We start from the raw sequence: 12,713 nt of genomic DNA, 5'->3' as shown, positions 1-12,713 counted from the left end.
AGAAAATTACTGCCAAATGTTGCCAGACCCTGCTTTTCTTCTTTCTGGGCTAGTAGCCAGATACTAATCATATTTAGACCCTTTCTAATTTTTAGTACACAATTTAGTACACAATACCACATCTGAACTAGACAGTATTTTAATGAATGTTCTTTGTAATTTGTCTAACGTTTTGGCATACAAATACACACATACACACATACCTGATCTACCATACTCTGGAAGTATATATAAGAAAATGATTAACAGTGGATACCTCTCAGGCAACTGTTTGGGTCCTGGAGTTTCTTTATGTTTTTGTAAAAAACTATTCAAAAAATTAATTTATCAATTAAAAGAAAACATTAATTCCAGTTAAAATATTTTACCTTACAATATAATGTATAAGGGATTCTCTTAAAGATATATTTAAAACATTTTAACATGTAATTATTTTAAAATCAGTTTACAATGTTTGACTTCTCTTACAATCAAAAAGAAAAATTAAAATAAGATCATTTTTGCTTACCAAATTAGAAAAGCTGAATATTGGCATATAAATTGGCATGAACCTTCTAGAAAGCAGTATGGCAATACCTAATTTTTTTTAAGGTCTTACCTTTGACCATTTTTATTCCCATCCTAAGAAAATAGGTATGGAGAATGACTTATGCAAAGATTTTCTTCAATGTTAGCAGCAGAGGAAAAAAATGTTTAATAAATGGGAATGGTTAAATCACTACAGAGCCGTTTAATAGAACTGTGCTACTATTAAAAGTTAGATTTTAAAACAATTTTAACAAAGTAGAAAAGTCTTCATGATGTAATGCTTGGTGGGGCAACAAACAGTATACAGATGAATAAATAAATATATTCATGTATTCATGGGAGGAGGAAGAATGTATACCAAAATGAAAGTAATGCTTATATTAGGGCTGAGCTTTTTTTACCTTTCTCCAGGTTTTTTTTTTTTTAAGATTTTATTTATTTATTTGACAGAGAGAGATACAAGTAGGCAGAGAGGCAGGCAGAGAGAGTGAGAGGGAAGCAGGCTCCCTGCCGAGTAGAGAGCCCGACGCGGGACTCGATCCCAGGACCCTGAGATCATGACCCGAGCCGAAGGCAGCGGCTTAAACCACTGAGCCACCCGGGCGTTTTTAAAAGTACCTAGGGGGCGCCTTCGTGGCTCAGCGGGTTAAAGCCTCTGCCTTCGGCTCAGGTCATGATCCCAGGGTTCTGGCAGTCTACGGCCATACCACCCTGAACGCGCCCGATCTCGTCTGATCTCGGAAGCTAAGCAGGGTCGGGCCTGGTTAGTACTTGGATGGGAGACCAGGGTTCTGGCATAGAGCCCCACATTGGGCTCTCTGCTCAGCAGGGAGCCTGCTTACTCCTCTCTCTGCCTGCCTCTCTGCCTACTTTGTGATCTTTATCTGTCAAATAAATAAATAAATAAAAATCTTAAAAATATATATATATACTTAAAAAAAAAAAGGAGTACCTAAAACTTACACAATCGGAGGGAAATATAATATAAATATGTAAAACATAAACACACACCTTTATTCTGGAGTTTATAATATTGCAAAACTGATACTATGTTTAAACAGTTGAAATACTAAAAACCTTCTAGTTAATAACATTTAGGGAAACTAAACTATGGATCAAGATCATTCCTACCATACAGTAAGCACTACCATACAATACAATAAGCACTACCAGCTAGCTCATTTTTAAATCAAAATAATAAAAAAGGAAAACTTCAGACTATTATATTGGTACACAAATGGACAAAAATTTAATCCCATCAAACAGGGTTAATAATGTAATTATGAGATAAATTATAATATAAAATTTTAAAATTATAATAATATTTAATAGGATAAACCCTATCCCTGCAAGAAAGAACTGCTGAAATTAACATATAACATGTAAGTTCATAAATATAACCAAACTTTTCCTTTAAATACATTGAGTCTGCTCCTGGGGAACAAAAACAGTTATTGATGAATAGGTAAATTATCATTTCTCAGAAATTTATCTGTACATTTCAAATGTAGACAGAGCCTACCCTAAAGGTTATTTCTACCACCACTGCCCACTTCAATCACAAGTTCACTGTTACTCTTGGCACTCTTCGGTGGGTTACCAATGCCTTAAGCCCAACTTCCTTCGGTTGGTTATAAGACTCATGGGATGGTTGGTCCTTGCTTTCACTCCCCAATCCTTCCTTCTCACTTGCTATCTACATCTGAACCCAGTAGTTTGCAAGAAAGTGTGATCCTTGAACCAGCAACATTCCCATCACCAAAGCATGTCAGAACTCCAAATTCACAAGCCCCACTCCAACCAGATTCATATGCACATTATAGCTTGAAAACCACTGCTCCGGCCTTCCTGCATTGCCTGCAGATCCCCAAATTTGCCTGCTCTCTCTCTACAAATGTAGTTGGCTACCTACCTTCTTTTACCTCATTCCCTCTGAGGTGTCCTATCCACCTTGTTTTCTACTCATCTTTCAAGTCTTAGCTTAGAAATCACTTCAAAAGAAAACTGTAAACTTTCCCAGAATTAGAAAAATATTACTCAAGATTTCTTCTATTATTGTAGCTCTCATTTGCATTCTTCACCAACTAAAGCCATTTCTAGAATTACTTAACGCCATCAAAGAAAGGCTTTGCTCGACATACCCCAAAACATCACTAACACATGACAAAAATTAAAAAAAGATTCATAGCTTTTCCACCTGTGTTATGAATGCATTGGTATAAACTGATTTCAAAAAGAGTATAGAATGTTAGAAAAAATATAATGTACAGTAGAACCAAATGTCAGGAAAAAAAGACTTTTATTGAAAAATTAAAAACAGCAACCAGTTCTGAAATTCACATCTTGAAATTTGAATTTTCTCTTTCCTGCACATATTTCTCCCATTTTCTAGAGGAGGAAGAGTAAGTAATAAGGAATATGGCTTTAAAAAAAAAAAAGGCAATCCCAGAAGAAAGCAAAATTTGTAAAGCCTAGATGAACCCATATTTAACGTCAGACATAAAGAAAAAAGTATGGATTCAGAAACAGTTCTCCAGAGGCACCTGGGTGACACAGTCAACTGAGTGTGCCTTTGGCTCAGGTTGTTGCCCTAAGGTACTGGGATTAAGCCCTGGAGTTCTGCTCCCTGCTCTGCAGGGTGTCTGCTTCTGCCTCTCCCCTGCTTATTCTTGCTCTCACTCTCTCAAATAAATAAATAAAATCTAAAAAAAAAAAAAAAAGTGGTTCTCCAATATTTTTAATAAGTTTGAGATAATCTCACGGTACATAATTAGTCACTGATTTATCTTCAATCATTTAATGATCATCTAGCATGTGCTAAAAAACTATGTAGTATTAAGAATTATGTATATCTCTCTCTCTCTATATATATATATGGAGATGAGGTTAACTTCTAGTTATTCAGCCAAGAAATTAATTTTTTTAAAGATTTTATTTATTTGACCGAGAGATACACAGCGAGAGAGGGAACACAAGCAGGGGGAGTGGGTGAGGGAGAAGCAAGCTTCCCGCTGAGCAGGGAGCCCGACACGGGGCTTCATCTCAGCATTCTGGGATTGTGACCTGAGCCAAAGGCAGTTGCTTAGAGACTGAGCCACCCAGGTGCCCCAGAAATTAATCTTTTTGAAGATTTTATTTATTTTTGAGAGACAGACACAGAAAAGAAGTAGGGGGTGGGGGGACAGAGGGAGAAGCAGACTCCCTGCTGAGAAAGGAGCCTGATGTGGAACTCAATCCCAGGACCCTGGGATCATGACCTGAGTTGAAGGAAGATGCTTAACTGACTGAGCTACCCAAGTGCCCTAATCTTTTTCTTGTTTTGTTTTTAAGATTTATTTATTTATTTAAGAGAGAGACACATAGAGAAACAGAGAACATGAGCAAGGGGCGGGGCAGAGGTAGAGGATAGAGACTTCTCAAGGTGACTCCCGGCTGAGCGAGAAGGCCTACCCAGCTGATCCCAGGACCCTGAGATCATGACCTGAGCCAAAATCAAGAGTTGGATACTCAACTGACTAAGCCACCAGGCACCCCAAGAAAGTAATCTTTATGTAGACTAACAGACAGGTACAAAGTTGTTCACAGCAGCTTTGTTCCTAAGAGCTAAAAACCGGAAATGGCCCAAATGTATCAACAGAACAGAAAAACATATGTACTCAAACAATGGAATACTACACTACAATTAAAAAGAATGAATTACTGTTAACTTAAAATATGGATGAATCTTACAGACACAATGCTGAGCAAAGGAAACCAGGTTGATTCCATTTGTATGACGTTCAGCAAGAATAAAACTAATCTATTGTGATAAAAGTCTGAAGAGTGGTTACTTTGGGAAAATTCTGACTAGGAGAGAACGTGAGGAAGTGTTCTATATCTTGATCTGATAGGTGACTACATGTTTACATATGCAGAAATACATTGAGCTGTTTATAATTTCTGCACTTTACTATGTAGGATATTCTTGAAGTCCCATAAATTTTTTAGAAAATGGAAGAGAAAGTTCCTATTCCTCTATGCCAGTCAGGAAAACAGGAAGAAAGGAAAAAAAGGAGGAGAAAATGTTAAATCAAATAATTTTCAAATTCCTGCTTTAAAGTTCAGTTGTCTTATGCAACAAAAATTTGAGCACCTACTTTGTAACAGGTACTGTTCTGGGTGCTGGATATATAGGACTAAATAAAATGGGTAAAAATCCCTGCCCTCATGGATCTTATAAGAGGCATGGAAAGACAGTATAGAGTATGTTGGATAGCCTAAAGAACAAAATAAAGAAACAAAACAGGGAAGAGAAATAGGAAGAGTATGTGTAGAAGGGCTGCTAGGATTCTAAACAAGGGGGCCAGGAACGGCCTCACAGAAGGGGTAATATTTTAATTAAGACTTGAAGGAAGTAAGGGAGGGAGACATGTATGTGTGGAAGAACATGTTCCAGGTCTCCTGAAGCAGAGAGAAGGCCACTGTGACCACAGGGAAGTGTGCAAAACAAAATAAAATAGCAAGGGTTTCAATGAGTTTAATTAAAAGAGTTTTACTCCAACTCCTTATTTAAAGATTAACTTAGGGGCACCTGGGTGGCTCGGTCTGTTAAACATAGACTCGTGATTTGGCTCAGGTCAAGAGCTCAGTCCTGTGTCAGGCTCCAAGCCCAGCATAAAACCGGCTTAAAATTATCTCTCCCTTTGCACCTCTCCCCTACCCTCTTGTGCTCTCTCTCTCTCTCTCTCTATTTAAAAAAAAAAAAAAAAAATTAAATCTGAATGCCTGCCTGGCTCAGTCATTAGAGCATTTGACTCTTGATCTCGGGGTTGTGAGTTCAAGCCTCACTCTGGGGGTACAGATTACTTAAAAATAAAAATCGTTAAAAAAAAAAAAGATTAATTTAAGTCCAATCTTTTCTATGCAGAAACTTCTGTAACCACTAACTCAGTCCACCCTTATCTAATCTACTGAGTTCCTAAAGCTGCACCACTACTGGCATCTTTACCTACTACCTTGCAATTAAATTTGCACTGTCTCCCACTCCCAAATAAACCAAGCCCCTTCAGGATAGTGACTAGCTTTTATGCTTTTTGTATCTCTCTTAGATGGCTTATGGATAGCACTTAAGTGGTTACTAGTAAGGCTGATGTCAATAACCTCATCAGGCACAAGATTAGTTGACTGTGGATAGATTTTTAACAAGAAAAAGAGGAAGGGAAGAAACCAAGATGAGGGAACTATGTGAGTAAAGGCACTGAGGCATCTCCATGTGTCATGATCCAAAGTCTGGATTTTCTGAGCCATGTCCTTAAGACTCTGAGATCCTCAACATCACTTTTCTAAAAACCACTCCAGGCTCCCCCCCCCCCCCCCCCCCGTTACAGGGAGGGGACAGGACTAGGCACCTGGCATTCCTTTCAAATAATGCTTTTGTAACACCCATGTGTATAACTAACTTAACAAAGAAAATCTTAACCAATTAGCCACATGACCTTGAGCAAGTCATTCAATGACTCTTGCATGCATCAGTTCCCTCACATGCTGAAATGAAGAGTTGGATTAAATGATCTCTAACGTCCAAACAATCTCAAATTCTCTAGCTTTTTTTGAAAAAACTGAATGAATAAACATTACAACCTAACTTCTTCAATTTGTAAAATGAATAAAATATCTATTAATGATGTTAATACACTGGGGGCACCTGGGTGGCTCAGTCTTTAAGCGGCTGCCTTCAGCTCAGGTCATGATCCCAGGATCCTGGGATCGAGCCCCACATTGGGCTCCCTGCTCAGTGGGAAGCTTGCTTCTCCCTCTCCCACTCCCCCTGCTTGTGTTCCCTCTCTGTCTCTCTCTCTGTGTCAAATAAATAAAATCTTTAAAAAAATAATAACAATAATTTTAATACACTGAATAAGGAGTCATATTCGGACAGCAGTGTAGAGTATTTGGAAAAGCATAGAACCAGGAGTACAACAGACCTGAATTTAGTTATAGCCTGTTGTTTAGTAGATAATGATCCTGAGCCAGTTATTAAATCTTCAGCCAATAAACAATCAAAAGACACACAAACGCTGGCAACAATCATGTCCCATACAAAAAGCAGCCAAGGTAAAAATATCTACCAATCACTGATATCCAAGATCTGAAATACCCAAATTAGTTTTAACTCTCTTATATTTTAGTTATAGGAATTAATGGTTGCCTCAAAATCTGCAAGTATAATGGAGCAACCCTTAACTCCTATAGTACAGGGAGTCTTACTTTTTAAATATGAGGATAAGAACTACAGATCTAATATCAGCTTGTGGTCGTAGGTGTAAGGGCAAAGTATCTTATTCTATTAAAGAAAGCCCAAAATTTTAGAAAAATAGGACAAGACTGAGATTTGGGCTTAACTCAGACATTATGAAGATATCAATCTTGACATTGAAGGTTCAAACCTGTAATGAAAGCCAACTGTGTAAAATAAGCAATCGAGGTTCAAAAAATAGTAAAGACAATCACAAACCTGGTTTTGAGTCCAGGAGGACCCAGCGACAGACATAAATAATTACAGCATACTAGCAAACATAAGAGAATGAAAGAACAAGACAGAGAGTGAATAACCCAGTGGGATAAGAGGGAGGACCAGAGGATACCGAAGACTTAAAAAGCAGATAGTGCTTAAGCTGTATCTTGAAATATCAGTAGAATTTGTCAGCAAGACAGGAGAAAGAAAGGCATTGTAAGCAGTGAGAAGAATATTCGAGAAGGCTCTGAGTCAGGAAACTCTATGATCTTTTAGTGAATTAACTGGATTAGTACAGTTGGAGCTTCAGATTTATGATGGGGGAAGTCCAGGAGATGAGCCAGATAATGAAGGGCCTTGTAGTGATAAAGAGTAGGAACTAAATATGGGGATGCCTGGGTGGCTCAGTGGGTTAAGCCTCTGCCTTTGGCTCAGGTCATGATCTCAGGGTCCTGGGATCCAGCCCCACAACGGGCTCTCTGCTCAGCAGGGAGCATGCTTCCCCTCTTCTCTCTGCCTGCCTCTCTGCCTACTTGTGATCTCTGTCAAATAAATAATTATTTATATGACAAACATCTAAAAAATAAATTATATTTTTATAAAATAAAATAAATATTTATATTTCATATTTATATACAATAAATATAAATACTTTTATAAAATAAGTTATATTTATAACTTTTATAAATATTTATAAAATATTTCTTTTAAATAAATTTTATAAAATATTGTTTTATAAATTAAAAATTTATTTATTCGGTTTTAAAAAACTAAATATGTACTGTAGGTAAACAAAAAGTATAGATTTTAAGAAAGAAGCTTTGAATAGATTTGCATTTTAGAAAAGTCACCTTGGCAGGAGTGTAAAGGATGGATTAAAGGGGGTCAACCACAACAAACCTCATTCCACAATTCCAAGTTAAATAAGGACATTACATCATCACATAGATACTCAAACAGAAATCAGAAATAAAAATAATAATGCTTTAACAAATAAAGCTAAATTATCAAAAGAAATTCATTTTACCTTCATGAATGTATATTCTGGAATTAAATATTTCCCATGTATCTTAAAAAGGAAGAGGTTTCTAAAATTACGTATCATAAATGAAAATTACATGGAACTAGTTGTATCCTGAGAACCAGCTACTCTTCGGACATCTATCCCTTTTTGTAGACGTAATACTGCTGATATGCAACATCAAAATCAATGCGATAACATCCTTGGAATTGGAGCTTACACTGATTATTAACAGGGACTTCTCTTTAATTTTGTACATATGGAAACCAAGGCCCTAAGAGTCTAAGAAATTACCCAGGTCATACGTTAGTAGGACGATGAAGACTGGGATGATGCCTTATGATTTCCTTTCTAGAAATTGCTTTAGTACATCATGTTTCTAATTCTAGAATTTTGAATGACAATCCAAGAGCCATTCTGGTAGTACCATTTTCATTATAACAATAATGCTAATAATACTAAATTATAGTAATAAGGAACCATAAAATTATTATGTTTCATATACAAAATAGTATATTATTTTTGTGTATTTCATGTATTTGTATTATAATACAAAAAACAAATACAGTAGATGTATCCATACATTTGACAAAAAGAAATCTCTTCCTGAAGTCTGTGCACCAATAAGAACACCTCTACCCCCAACACAGAGACACAAGGTATTTCTGACTAAGGAGTTGAAAAACTTCCCTTCTCAAACTTGGAAATAATTAAATTTGAAAAAAGAAAGGCCTTGAATTAATTTATCTTTATATACTTAAATATCCAACATCTTTAACATGTTTTAACATTTTACTTAGGTCTCAGTATTCTTATTCTGTTGTGCTCCCCACCCCCTATAATTATCAGATTCTTGAAATACACTTTTTCCTTCACTAGTACACACAGTGAACTAGCAAACCTCACAAAATGCCTTATAAATACTGTACATTTCACAGATTTGCATAGTTACCAAAATGTTTTAATTTTTAGACTTCTCTAATTTGCACTTATGTCAACTCACTGAAATAGGTTCAAATATTAAAGCCTAAAATTAATAGCTTTCTTCCACGCCTCTATAACCCTCTCTTAAAGAATCCCCCAAATAGACTGGAAGTGATTATGCTGAGTGAAATAAGTCAAGCAGAGAGAGTCAAGTATCATATGGTTTCACTTATTTGTGGAGCATCACAAATGACATGGAGGACATTAGGAGATGGAGAGGAGAAGGAAGTTGAAGGAAATTGGAAGGGGAGGCGAACCATAAGAGACTATGGACTCTGAAAAACAACCTGAGGGTTTTGAAGGGGCGGGGTGGGAGGTTGGGGGAACCAGGTGGTGGGTCATAGGGAGGGCACGTATTGCATGGAGCACTGGGTGTTGTGCAAAAACAATGAATACTGTTATGCTGAAAAAAATTAATTAATATTAAAAAAAAAAAAGAATCCCCCCAATACTTGTAAGTTTGATGTGTATGTACCCTTACAGACTTTTTTTTTTTAAGATTTTATTTATTTATTTGACAGACAGAGATCACAAGTAGGCAGAGAGGCAGGCAGAGAGAGAGGAGGAAGCTCTCCTCGATCCCAGTACCCTGAGATCATGACCTGAGCCGAAGGCAGAGGCTTTAACCCACTGAGCCACCAAGGCGCCCCTCCTTACAGACTTTTTAATGTTTATGTAACAAAAGGTGCTAATCCTCAAAGAGTCAACATATAATTAACATCCAAACTGTACTGATCATAATTCAATCTTTAATAATTCAGAAGGTAGATCATTACCTTATTTGGTTTCTTGTTATCACAACAGGCATCGATTATATTATTATTCAAGGGTTATTTAAAAAAAAAAAAGTGAGCTGAACCCCAAGTACCTGTTTCTTCATTATCAGCATGTCAATTATTTTATATATTCATTTTATTTGTTTTCTCTCAATATAGGTTATATGTGAGCTGGAATCACTGTACCTCCAGTGCTGTGATACCTACTAATCAAATATTTGTTGACTGATCAGTATGTTTACTTAGAAATCATGAAAGCTGCTTTTAAAAGTTACTGAAATTTGCTTAATTATTCGTCTTTCAAAAATAATGAGGAAAACAAAGGTCTGTTTCGGGTTTTCTGGCTGTAGTTCCAACCCAATATCTGCTCAATTGATCAATTTTGATAGCTATAAAAGTCAATCTGGCAAAGATGAAAACAAAACAAAAAGCTTAAGCTCCTCAATGGGTTAAATATTGCTATGTGGGATCCCCCCCCCTTTTTTTTAAATGACTGCAATACTCAAGGATTAGGTACATTATTCCTAATCTTTTTGATTCTAAGATAAAAAGAAATCTCAATCTTAAAAAACTGTTACTAAGAAAAAGACTAAGGCAGGCAAAATTCTTTGCTTTGGCATAGTGAAATTTGTCTGTTTACCCAAAATGACAGAATTACTGTTAATATTGGCTCCAACGCCTGCCACATCGGACTTCATTTACAGGCCTCTGTGATGAAGTTGCTATCTAACCTGAAGAACTGTCAAGCAAATGCACACTTCCCAAGCCATATATTTATTTTTTTAAACCATATACACAGACACACGGGTCATTTTACTTGAATTTCACCAGAGTCTGGGCTAGTTACCAAGACTCTGCATCAGAGACAAGATTAACTCAACCTTAACAATAAAACTGTTTTGCAGGATTCTCTAAAACAGATGTTAGCCATCCTTACAGGTCTCAAATGAGGCTTCTGCAGAGTTCTAGCTTTGAGACTTCATATTCCAATACGTTATTTGGAGACTAAACTTCAAGTTACCCTCTCCACGAACGTTTTTCAAAGGACAGAGGGAAGCCAGAACACACCTCCCATCACCACTTGACTGCCTACCACTCAGGCAAGACTTCAGGACAGATCTAATAATGCAGGATCAGCAAAGCAGACTATCTAGGAAAGAGAAGCCAAAACCACACAGCCTTCCCTATCTTCAGCGGCTGGCACGCTCAACCTCAGGAGACTCGCCCCCTAGAGAACCTAAGGTGCTGCCACTCGTTCCCAGAGCAGCAAGACCAGCACGCCCCCACAGGGAGCCCGGGGCAGGGAAAAGAAAACTGCAGAACAAACCCACGATTTCTCCAACTAAGAAACAACGCGGATCAGTCCTCCCACTGAGCACCAAATCAATCTCACGGAGAAAGAGACCTGTTCCAGGATGCCGACCAGCCACAGACTGTCTACTGGGCTGGCTCCGGATGCCCCTGGAGCCCCCCTCCTACCCCGAGCCGACCCAGTAGTGCCTGCTGAGCCGCGCCCTCCATTCGAGATCTCCCGGAGACCCGCTAACTCGCCCTGTCACCCCTTTAAAGACTGGAGACCATGTCAAGTTACCGCCCCCCTCTGGGCAAAGCAGAAACCCCAGGAGAGACGCCAGTCTCCGCCGAACACCCTCCGCCCCCAGCAGCCCACCAAGGCGGCCCGGCTCCTGCAGGACGCAGACACATCGCCCTCTCGCCCCAAGACCCGGATAAACAGAGCCCCCTCCCCGGAACCCCAATACACTGCTTTGTCACCCACGGATGCGAAACGCTCCAGCTCAAAGGACCCCCAAGACCCCAATGATCTGCCCCTTCAGAGACTTAGGACCTGCTTAGCCTCCAAAGAGCCTGCGACCGCGGTATGAGGACCCCTTGTTGTGGAACCCCGCTACGACACCTCGAGGAACCCCAGGACCCTGGCAAATCTCCCTTGACCCCAAAGTGGGACCCTGTGCGCCACCACCCACCCCCCCACGCCAAGCTGGAAGAGCCTCAAGAAGCCCCCCATAAACCGCCCCCTCGCCTCAGGAGCCCTGGGACCCGCCACACCGCCCTTGGGCGCCCGCACTCGGGTCCCACCCCGCCGCCTCGTGCCCCCCGCACTCTCGAACCCCGCTAAGCCTCGCGCCCACCCGGCAGCGCCGAACAGCCCGCGGAGCCGCCCCCGTCGAGAGCCAGCCCACTCCCGCTGCTCCGAGTCCCCGCTCCCCGACCGCTCCGCAGCCGAGACGCGCTCCGGGCTTCCTTACCTGGGAGCGCCGGAGGGCGAGCGGACCGAGGAGCCCTCAAGAAAAGGCGGCGGCGGCAGGGAAGGGGCGGCCCAGGCCTGCGACTGCCGCAGCTCCAACCTCTCCGCGAGGAAGCGCTTGTGTGAGGAGAACCCTCCCGCTTCGCGCGCAGCCGGGAGACCAAGCTACAGCCGTGCCCGCCGCTCTTCCCGCGAGATCCCAGCCACGGCGAGGGGCGGCCGCGGCGGCTTGAGTGACAGCCCGCAGAGCCTGTCGGCGGCGGCGCAGGAGGCGGGACTCGGAGCCCATTGTGACCAGTTGCAGAATAGAAAAGGAATTCATCCCGCCCACCGCCTCTCCCCTCCCCCGCCCCTCCCAATTAACTAGGGGCAAAAGGAGCAGTGACCTTTAAATAGAGGCTGTGGCTGTTCGCGGCGAAGCATCTGGGTAGGCGAGGCTGAGTTTGTGTCTGGTCCTGCTCAGCCTCCGTAGACACACCTGGTTCAGGGAAGAAACGGGTCTTCACACCGGTGTAGGCTGAGTCGCCGTTACCCTTGGTTACACGCGGCCCGAAGTGCACAGATTAGCACCTTCCTGGCTGAAGGCGCACTCTCCTGGGGTTACCCGGGTGTAAACCTTCCCCCCATCTCGCCTCTCTTCCCTCTCCG

The 12,713-nt window shown here is 40.6% G+C and overlaps 1 protein-coding gene across 4 annotated transcripts in view; it reads right to left on the bottom strand.

Moving 5' to 3' along the window:
- Positions 1–12,243, bottom strand: part of GLCE (glucuronic acid epimerase) — a 122,657-nt gene extending 110,414 nt beyond the window's left edge. For all 4 annotated transcript variants that reach the window (XM_046009296.1, XM_046009295.1, XM_046009294.1 and 1 more), the window contains exon 1: positions 12,067–12,243. The gene's annotated coding sequence lies outside the window, so the exon portion shown is untranslated. The remainder of the gene's footprint in view (positions 1–12,066) is intronic.
- Positions 12,244–12,713: the final 470 nt, after the last annotated feature.

Source organism: Meles meles, chromosome 6, assembly GCF_922984935.1.
Source record: "Meles meles chromosome 6, mMelMel3.1 paternal haplotype, whole genome shotgun sequence".
Classification (NCBI taxonomy): domain Eukaryota; kingdom Metazoa; phylum Chordata; class Mammalia; order Carnivora; family Mustelidae; genus Meles; species Meles meles.
The sequence above is the reverse complement of the archived record's forward strand: the minus strand, read 5'-3'. Positions and strand labels throughout refer to the sequence as shown.